Here is an 11,254-nt window from a genome sequence, read left to right on the forward strand (position 1 = left end):
TCCTCTGTCTCCGCCTCGTCTTCCTCTGAGGTCCCGCCTCCCCCAAAACCGCTCCGCCCCTTTCCTCTGAGTTTTGACACTCGTCTGCATCATCAATGGGATACTTTAGACGAGGTTATTCTCATTACCACCTGATCTCTCGAATCCAATTGAAGTTAACCAATTGTAAATATTTACATTGTACATCTTACGTTTCTATTTTGGACAAACATTTGGGCAATTTAACAGCGCTTTAGTGCCTGAAATGTTGCAGTACAAAAATCGACCAAATTCCCAGATTCCATCATTTTAACATGGGGGCGGGGAGGGGGGGGTTGGAGTTGAGATAATCACCAATAAGAGAAGGCTTGGGAAGTGTGGAAAGAGTGGGAAGAGAGAGGGGGTCAGGATAGAAAAAGCAAGGGATGGTCTCGATATATGGAGGATTTTGGATCACTCCTGGAGTCAACTTTTCCAAGCACGAGGTGGAAACAAATAAATAATTAACATGGGGGCAGAGGAAGGGTGGAGGTACCAATCTGAACATGGTGCATTCGAGAGGAGAGGTGTTAGGGATTCTACAAGTACATATTACGATTCCAACTCAAGAGAAAAGCAACATACAGTGGACAGGACAGGACAGGACAGTGGCAACAGGTGAATGAAAATAAATAAATAAATAAATAAACAAGGGACTGAGTGATGAAAAAGAGCAGAGGAGCAATTTAAACCTGTAAGAGCTCAGCATGAATTTGGCATTAATGGGGGTAGAAATGATCACAATTATGGATGGATGATAAAATGAGATGGTGGTGGACGCCACTTTGAAGCTCCAAGGGAGCAGTGCGATTGCACCTCTTCGTGAGAAAAGGTGAGCAGAAAGTCTGGATATAGGGAGCTTAAGAAAGGGATGGTTAGGGGAATAACTCAGCCTTGAGGAGCTGCAGAAGGTCCCAGGGTTGAAAGAGCAGAGGGAGCATGACCCTAAAAGGGGTGGAAGAAAAACCGAGACTACTACACTATGTGATGGAAGAAGAGCAAGCCTAGTACTCCAGCATATCTGAGAGGGATGCCAAATGATGTTGAGAGATTTCGATTCCAGAGGCAGTGGTATTCCATTGAGCTTCGGACCAAGGCCTTGTAGGTCATGAGAGGTACAGGTTTACAAAGGAAGATCTTGGCACAACGATGAATAGCCAGTCAGTGGCTGGAGTTAGAGGCTTGGATGGATACCTGGTCTGATGACTGCAGGCCATGAAACTCAAGAGACCGATTGTCTTCCATTGTTCGATTTGAGATATACAGTTGGGTCTACAACACAATTCTTGGAGATGAGGTCATAGTCTTTCATTTGCAACACGTGGTTGCAAGTCAGCAGTCGTTCTTGCAGGAGCACACCTGTGGCGCTGATGCAGTGACCCCTGTAGACAAGAGCACCAATTTGGTCATGGTGTCGGTGATAGTTCACCTACACTTCACGAAGGACACCATGGAATCTTAAACGGCCGAGTAATGTAGGCACACAGGACACCCAGATGAAAGCCCACCTGAGGGACGGTATATACATTGATGCCTCGCCCTGCATGTGGAACACCAGGGTGACCGTTTATACCTGTATTGGTATTCAAACCCAGGCTAGAGCTCAGAGGGGTGTGCGCACCTCGAAGCCATCTTACCACCATGGAGAGGCAAGGTGAGATACCTTCTTGGATCGAATTTGCCCAGCAAAGAGGGAAGCAACTACTGTAGTCGTGCCGTTGGATGGGGTGTAGTAAAGCATACCGTGTGGTCACCTGCAAAGATGGAAAAATAAATAGAGGGTTCTCAAGCTCAGAGAGGTCAATTAAGTATGGGGAACAACACTGGGCCTGGCGCACCTGTCAATGCTATCCTCGTATCTGCACGAGTAGAACCCCCCCCCCCCCCCCCCCCAGGTTTATGGAAAAGTGAGAACGAGGCAACAGGTGGACACCACAGGTAAGAGGGGAATGAAACTAACTCCCATCATCCCCCATCTCAACCCATGGTCTTTTCTCCCCCCCCCCCCCCCCCATCTTCCTTGCTTTTTACCGTCTGCAGCCCTGCCTGTTGGATATTACCTTATTCTTCCATGAACCTGAATTTGTTACACTGTAGCAATAATAATTAAAGAAAAAAAAACCCAGGAAGGAAAGTGGCTTTTGATGTGACGGAGAAAGCTCGACAAGGAGCATACCAGACTGCAAATGCCAAGAGTTAGGATCCAGGACCTCAATGCATTATTGAGAAATAAACAGCATAAACTCAGTGTCTCTGATGTCTTATGTCTCAGTGTCTTATGTCTCTGATGCCTTGGTATCTCTCCCAGGTTACTCCCTCCTCCGGTATGAGAGACCTGAGCCTCGTCCTGGAGGTGGGGTTGCTATCTTTATAAAAAACTCTTCCTCACTCGCCCTCCACTGCCCTCTCTCCACCTCACCCCCAGGAATACCTTTGGCTACGGCTTCCCCTTCGCTCCCACCTTTTGTTCATATGTGTGTTGTACCGTCCACCAAACAGCGATGACTCCATCTACATCTCACTGTCTGATAATATGGACCAACTTCTATCTACCCATCCCAACTCTCTCTTCCTCATATGTGGTGATTTCAATTGTCACCATGCCAGTTGGCTGGGTGTGGGTACCTCTCTCACCAGCCATGGCTCTTCAGCAAAGGACTTCTGCGACTCACTGGGACTGACACAATCTGTCAATTTCCCGACCCGGATCTCAGTCAACGGAGCATCTTCTCTTCTGGATTTGGTTATGACAAACTTCCCTGAAAATGTCTGCTGCTCTTCTTCTGCTCCAATCGGCTCATCTGATCATGTGCTTGTCAAAGTGGACATCTCTCTGACCATTCTCAGAGAGCCTCCTCAGCGTCGACGAGTCTGGCATTTCACTCAGGCCAACTGGCACGGTCTTCAAGCAGCCATCAATCATCTGGACTGGTCTCCCAGCTCTACCGCCTCTGACATCAACTCATCCTGGGAATTCTTTCAAAGTAAATTGCTCTCTCTCATGCACAGATTTATCCCATCTCGTCTTCAGTTGTCATACCCTTCCTCCCGTCCATGGTACACGGAATCTTGTGGTGAGGCTGTTGCCCTGAAACAACTTGCTTTCGTCTCCTGGAAAGCAAATCCAACGGAAGGAAATCTCATTTCCTTTCACAAAGCCTGAAACAAGTGTGTGTCCACCCTCAGGAGAGCCAGGAAACAATATCTCACCTTTCTCAAGACCGAACTCTCTTATCTGTCTCCCTCTTCCAAATCCTGGTGGCGTCTGGTCAAATCTGTTTCTGGTGTTTGTTCCCCCTCCATCCCCTCCCTCACCTCAAACGGCTTAACGGCTGACTCCGCACGTGAAAAAGCTGAATGCCTCAACTCTGTGTTTGCCTCCAAATCTTGTGTCCCAAACCCATCCCTCTCTGTACCCACCGTACCCAGTCGTACCCAGCTGCTCCTGGACTCTGTGTCCTTTCCTCCTGACAAGGTGGAAAAGTTTCTGTCAACCCTCGGCTCTGATTCTGCAACTGGTCCTGACGGCATCAGCCCACGGGTCCTAAAATCATGTTCTTCTGCTCTGTCACTCCCTCTTTCTGTTCTCTTCACCCTTGCTTTTGCTCAAGGTCATCTGCCATCTGCTTGGAAATCAGCCAACATCACCGCTTTGCACAAAAAAGGTGCAAAAACAGATCCCAGCAACAACAGACCAATCAGCCTTCTCCCAATTATCAGCAAAGTCATGGAATCCATCATTGCTTCAGATATTAAATCTTTCCTCTTCTCCAATGGCTTGATCTCTGATCATCAATTTGGTTTCAGACCTGGTCACTCTACGCTGGACATGCTGCTTCTGCTTTCTCAACAATGGATGGAGGTCCTCAACGCCAAACAGGAAATTAGAGCTGTCTCCCTTGACATTTCACGTGCCTTCGATACGGTCTGGCACCCTGCTCTGCTCACCAAACTCTCCTCCTTTGGTATCCATGGAAATCTCCACGCATGGCTGGCGGACTTCCTCTCTGGTCGTAGTCAACGTGTGGCCCTGAATGGGTTTCTCTCATCTCCTCTTACTGTTCAGGCTGGAGTTCCCCAAGGTAGTGTTCTGGGCCCTGTGCTTTTTCTGGTCTTCATCAATGATCTCTCTGACTCTCTTGAAAATCCTCTCTATCTCTTTGCTGACGACTCTACTCTCTGTCGCTCCATTCCTCATCCCTCAGATCGGCAGTCTGCAGCCTCCTCACTCTCTGCAGACCTGGACAAAATCACAGACTGGTCAAACAAGTGGAACATGTCTTTCAATCCTGACAAATCTCACACTCTTACAATGTCTCTCTGAAAGGACCGACTGGACAACCCTCCCATCTACTTTCTCAACAATCCTCTCCAAGAAATTCTGTCGCTCAAGCTTTTGGGTCTCACTATCTGCCATGATCTTTCTTGGGAAAACCACATTTCCAAGCTGGCCTCCAAAGCCAGTCGCTGACTGGGTATCCTCCGTCGTGCGAAGTCCTTCCTTGGCACACCTGAGCTCTTCACCACATACAAGGCTTTCATCCACAGCTCAATGGAATACTGTTCCCCCCTCTGGGCTGGTGCTCCTGCCTCACACCTTGCTCGGCTTCACGCTGTTGAGGCCAAAGCTTTCAGAATCATTGGAATCTCCTGCGATGTAGTCAACACCGAGGGCCTTTCACTCACTCACCGCAGGCAGGTTGGTGGTCTCTGTCTTCTACCGACTCCTCTCCGGCCTTGCTCCCCCAGCTCTCTCTGTGCTCTGTCCCCCCCAATATTCCTTCAGGTCGCACAAGATCTGCCTGCAACCCTCTTATGGTTAAACTGCCAAAGTCTAGGCTCTCTGCTCACCTTCACTCTTTCATTCCGCTTTTCTCCCGCCTCTGGAACAAACTCCCCCACTCCCTTCAATCCCACTCCTCCCTCCAGGTCTTTAAAACAGCTGTTCACCACCATCTCTTATCTTCCCCCATCGAAAACCTTGATCTTTTCTACCCCCGGTAATTCACCCCAGAGTCCTTGCAGTGTTCATATGTTTTATTCCTCTCCCACCTCCCCCCAAGTCCTCCCGATGTCCCTGCTCTCAAATGTTGTGTTTGTGTCCTTCCCCCTCTTCCCCCTCTCTTTTGTGTCCTTCCCCCTGTTGTCTGCCGCTCCCCTTGTTTTTTGTGTTTTGTGTGTCGGTTTGTCTTTTTGTGTGATTAATGTTAGCTCTTTCACGAGCCTCGATCTTGTATACAAAAAAAATAAAAAAAAATAAGTGACCCAAACTGATGATCAGAGATTAAAGTGTTTAAGACGTCAGCTGCAAATACCTTGCTTAACAGCGAGTGTGAACCTACTGGTCCTTTCGCCGAAATCCATTGTGCTCCCTCGTGCGAGTGAGTGATGTTAGCAAACGGGTAGGCATCCTAAAGGTGAAGGGCAAGGTGAAGAGAGCAGACACCACAAGCAAAAGCAGCATTGCAGGATTTGAGACCATGGGCACCGCAGATGCCACCTGGGACCAGCACAGAGACCTCGCATAACTTGGTCGAGCTGGCCCGTAGCATTCCCATCTCAACTGTGGCTCAAATCCCAGATGTTTGTCCATCGTTGACTACAGTTCTTGGAATTCACATAAAGTACACTGACGGCTTTGTCCTGCATCTGGTACATGTACAACCCCACCATTAGCCTTGGGCCACTCAAGTTGGGAAAGACTGTTTGCAATGGGAATGCCAGGTAAATAGTTCAGCTGAGAGGTAGATTACAAACAAAGTTCAAAAAGTAAGAGTTACAGGAAGTTTGCATCGAGCATTCCTGGAGGTAAACTAGAACCAACATATTCAGACGAAGCACCAAATCGGGCATTCAAAAGGTGTGTGTGTGTTCAGCCCCAGGTGCCAAGGTAGGAACGGTGAAATTACATGGAAACAACATGATAATCCAGCAGCACAAGATGGTAATTGGAATCATTGAAACATTCCCAGAAACGGTGAAACTGAGCATCGGATTATTAGCTTGGTTAAAGCTTTTTATTAAATATTGGATTTAAACGGCCGGAAGAATGATGCACTAAACACCTGTACAGTATCACATTACATGCTTTTGCACATTGTTATTCAAAGATTAACGAGAAAAAAATTATATTCAAGGCAATAACTATTTTTGGGAAGAGGATTGGGGTGAATTTGGGCACAAAAAAAATTCACTTTGAGCGCCATTAAAGATTAAAAAATGAAAAGTATCCGATTCAAATTAATCTACAACAGTCCGATGGACAAAGGAGAATTCACCGGGAACCGGACATGGAGTGAGAGAGAAGGCGACAAAGGTGTAAAAAGATCTTGAGCATGGTACAAATGTTGTTCCAGGTACGTGTGTGGTATTAAAATTCACATCAAACAGATGCATTTTTTGGTGCAGTGCATTTGCAAATTTGTTTTGCATTTGGTGCAGTGCAAACAGGTGCAGGTGCATTTTGATGGATCAAATCCCTACAGGTTACAAACCTTCAATTTGAATATTCCCATCAAAAGGTTTCATTTAAACCAGAAACATTGCACTTTCTGCTGCACGATAGATCGAGCTAAGGTCTATAAGGGTCACGTGTGCAAAAATCATTCCAGGCCATTCACTGGCAACCACAATTTGCTCTCCAACAACCGCAGCAGCAGAGACTTTCACCATGGATTGCTGTTCCTCTGCCTTATTTGTCCGATTCCCCACTGGAGGACCAAAACATCCAGTTCCTTCTTACATTCACCAGTCACAGCCAGGTATTGGTGGTGTCATCCAATGCCTACCTCACCGGCAACACCTTCACCTCAATGCCATCTCCATATCTTGGCATTGAGATTTGTCGGTTGCCTGCTCTACGTCCGCCACTTTGTTCTCCTTGTCCACAGGATCCGGTGTCACTACAGCAGTTTTGTCCGTGTCAGCTCTGTAGTCACCATGCGGTTCCAGCTCCATTTCCTTCCAGTCACTCACATTGTACTCCCTCCTTTTCTTGCTAAAGCAGCTGCCCATTATTGCAAGCTGGTAAAGGTGGGGGTGGGGAGTGAAAGAAAAACATTCCTCAAAAAAAAAGTCAACAACAGAGCAGTTTGTCAAACACATCCAAGTAAAAGCCAAACAAACTTTGTTCGAGTTTGTTTTAATAAATTAATCTTTTACACACTTCCCCACCCCTACCTTAATCCCATCTATAACAGCTAGATCAATTCGACCCCCATCTCACCTGACGCCCACAACCAAATTCCTGACGCCCACAACTCACCTGACGCCCACAACCACAACCAAATTCCTACAAATATCGAGTCAGCAGTTAAAGACTGGGAGACACTTAGTATTTACAAGTTTCCTCCATCAGCAAAGCTGAACAGGTGAACCTAGAACGAGCCGGGAATACCAAACAACTAAATCCTGCAAAAACTTAGCAGCCGATCCCCATAGCTAGATCACCAGATGTACAACCACACAACCACCCCATATCTAGATCAGCAGATGTACAACCACACAACCAGCCCATAGCTAGATCACCAGATGTACAACCACACAACCACCCCATAGCTAGATCAGCAGATGTACAACCACACAACCACCCCATATCTAGATCAGCAGATGTACAACCACACAACCAGCCCATAGCTAGATCAGCAGATGTACAACCACACAACCAGCCCATAGCTAGATCACCAGATGTACAACCACACAACCACCCCATATCTAGATCAGCAGATGTACAACCACACAACCAACCCATAGCAAGATCAGCAGATGTACAACCACACAACCACCCCATATCTAGATCAGCAGATGTACAACCACACAACCAGCCCATAGCAAGATCAGCAGATGTACAACCACACAACCAGCCCATAGCAAGATCAGCAGATCGGCTTCCGCTTCCGGTCCGGTATGAAGAGGACGCAGGCGTCACATGCTCGCCGCTTCTTCGACCGGGCCACTGTCAGTTGCTTGCTTTTTTTTGGTGGTCGTGCGGATTTTTTGGCCATTTAGTCTGCCCTCTGCATAGCCCCGGCTCTGCTCCCGGCTTCGCCTGCCCGGCTCCTTCGCCTGCTCGCTGTTTCCTCGGGCACGCTCTCGTGGGTTGTGACCATCGCAGCGGTTTGGTGGCGGTTTCCCGCCGTGATCTAGATTTGTAGCGGCGGCGGTCGATTGCCGCTGCATTTGCCGCTTTGCCGTGATCAACCTTGGCCTCGTGATCGTCTCTTTGCTCCTGCCTGCCCTCTGCTTGGTCCCGGCTCTGCTCCTGGCTTCACAGACCTGGCTCCTTCGTTTCCTCGGGCCCGCTCCCGTGGGTTGGGACCATTGTTTCACCTCCTCAACCTTGGCCTCGTCTCGTCTCTCCGCTCCTGCCTGACATGGCTCTGCGGTATTCTGCCGCAAGGCTCCTTCTGCTCAATACCCGCTCCACCCCATCATGCATCTCTGCCATCAAATCAAATGGACTCCTCCGACGACCCAGGTACATTCACCGTGGCTCCGGTCGTAAGTTTGTATATTTGCAATCAGGTCACTCCATCCCCGTCCTCTGGTCGGCTTAGCGCACTCTCACTCTTCGTCCCAGCGCACCTGGTCACAGCAACGCACACAATCGCACCTCTTGCCTACGAACCCTGGCTAAATCACCTGAATTCATCCCTGCTGTTCAAAACAACATCAAGCTCACCCTGTTCAACACCCGGTCCCTCAACAACAAATGCCTCATCCTGAACGAATACATCCTGGATAACAAACTGGACTTTCTCTGTCTCACCGAAACCTGGCAACAACCTCTGGACTACTACACACTCAACCTCACCACACCCAATGGATATTCCGACGTCAATAAACCACGCTCGGGGGGCCGAGGTGGTGGAATTGCCGTTATCCACCGTCAAGCCATCAGGACCAGCTTCATCCCCATCGCCTCATCCTCATCATTTGAACACCTGGCTTTTAAACTCTCTGGTCGCACGCAGTCAGTCATGGCTGTCGTCTACCGCCCTCCCAAACCACACCCATTATTCCTGTCTGACTTCTCCTACTTTCTGACCCAGCTATGTTCCCTCTCCCCCTCAATCCTCCTCCTTGGTGATTTCAATATCCACATGGACTCCACTGACTCCACAATAACCACTGACTTCACTGATTTACTCACCTGCTTTAACCTCACTCAACATGTCGACTTTCCTACCCATATCCATGGTCACATTTTGGACCTTGTCTGCTCCACTAGATTAATTTTGCACCATCTCTCTGGCTCCGACCTCACCCTCTCTGACCACTTAGCTATCACTATGACCATCAACATCCCCACCCCAACACCAAGACATTATCGCACTATCACCTTCCGTAAGCTAAACGCTCTTTCACCTACCTCATTCTCATCCACCCTCTCTGAAAAAATGTCCACTTCTCCCTTCGTTGACCTCCACACCCCTTCCGACCTCACTGACTACTACAACCACACTCTCTCCTCCTGCCTTGACCAGCTTGCGCCTGTAAAAACCAAAACAGTTTTTCACCCATTCTGCTCCCTGGTTTACCCCTGAACTCCACCTGATGAAAACTCGTGCTCGCCAACTTGAAAGACTCCGCAATAAAACAGGTCTCACAGTTCACTCCCAAGCCTACAAGGACCACCTACAACACTACAAAGATGCCCTCTCCCGCACCCGCTCCACCTACTACTCTCAAATTATCCACTCTGGCTCCGGAAACCCAAAAGCACTCTTCTCGACAATAAACAAACTCCTCCGCCCCCTGAACACCACCACCCAGTCATTCACAGTAGACAACTGCATCTCCTTCCTCTTTCTTTCAATGCAAAATTGACAACATCTACAACAGCTTGACCACCGCCGCACCCGCTCCCCCTCCAACCACCTGCCCCCCCCCCCTTGTCCTGCCATCCCCTGTCTCGGTTCTCCCTAATATCCCCTACTGACCTCTCTGAACTCATAGGAATGAAAACTGCCACCTGCACTCTTGACCCCATCCCCTCCAGCTTTGTCAAGGCCTCCCTCCCTGCTCTCTCTCCACTTATCATTGCAACAATAAACTCCTCCCTGTCTACAGGCATCGTCCCACCTTCCCTCAAAATTGCTGCTGTTACCCCCATTCTAAAAAAACCTGGTCTAAACCCCGACACCCTAAACAACTTCAGACCCATCTCCAACCTACCCTTTCTGTCAAAAGTTTTGGAACGTGCTGTAGCCACTCAACTCAAACATCACCTCTCTGCCAATAACCTGTATGAAACATTCCAATCCGGATTCCACTCCAACCACAGTACTGAAACTGCTCTCCTCAAAATCACCAATGACCTTCTCTTCTGACGCTGGCAACCTCAACCTTCTCGTCCTCCTCGACCTCAGCGCTGCCTTTGACACCATCGATCACACCATCCTCCTCACCCGACTTGAATCCACCTTTAACGTTACCGGCACTGCCCTCTCTTGGATTAAATCATACCTCTCTGACAGATGCCAGTTCATCTCCATCAATAACTGCAAATCCCCCACTACTCCCCTCCCCCAAGGTGTGCCCCAAGGTTCAGCTCTTGGCCCCCTCATCTTCATCCTTTACCTGTCCCCCCTCGGTCACTTAATCCGCCGTCATGGTCTCCAATTCCACTGCTTCGCCGATGACATCCAGCTTTTCATCTCCACCAAGTCCGTCTCCACCGACACCCACTCTATCCTGACAAACTGCATCACTGAAATAAAATCCTGGCTTCAAATCAACTTCCTCAAGCTTAACTGTGATAAATCTGAAATAATCATCATTGGCCCAAAAACGCTCACAAAATCCACCCATAACTTTGCCCTCAACATCGACGGTATCCCAGTATCCACCTCCCCTCACATCCGGAATCTTGGCGTCATCTTTGACCAAACCCTCTCCTTTGACAAATACACTAAACAGATCACAAAGTCAGCCTTCTTTCACCTGAAAAACATTGCCCGTCTCCGCTCATCCCTCTCCTCCACGGCTGCAGAAACCCTCATCCACGCCTTCATCACCTCCCGTCTGGAATACTGCAATAGCCTCCTCTATGGTTCACCCTCAAAAATCACCAATAAACTCCAATACATTCAGAACTCCGCTGCCCGTCTACTCACCCATTCCCAGACCCGTGACCACATCACCCCCGTCCTTTACAAGCTTCACTGGCTCCCCATCCCCCAGAGAATCCAGTACAAAATCCTCCTCTTGACATACAAAGCCCTCCATAACCTGG

General features: G+C 48.6%; 1 long non-coding RNA gene across 2 annotated transcripts in view; it reads right to left on the reverse strand.

Moving 5' to 3' along the window:
• Positions 1–6,008: 6,008 nt before the first annotated feature.
• Positions 6,009–11,254, reverse strand: part of LOC137434637 (uncharacterized) — a 28,318-nt gene continuing 23,072 nt past the window's right edge. For both annotated transcript variants that reach the window (XR_010985890.2, XR_010985891.2), the window contains one exon: positions 6,009–7,041. This is a non-coding gene — a long non-coding RNA (uncharacterized LOC137434637). The remainder of the gene's footprint in view (positions 7,042–11,254) is intronic.

The sequence above is a fragment of the Myxine glutinosa genome, chromosome 9 (assembly GCF_964187855.1).
Source record: "Myxine glutinosa chromosome 9, kmMyxGlut1.1, whole genome shotgun sequence".
Lineage (NCBI taxonomy): Eukaryota > Metazoa > Chordata > Myxini > Myxiniformes > Myxinidae > Myxine > Myxine glutinosa.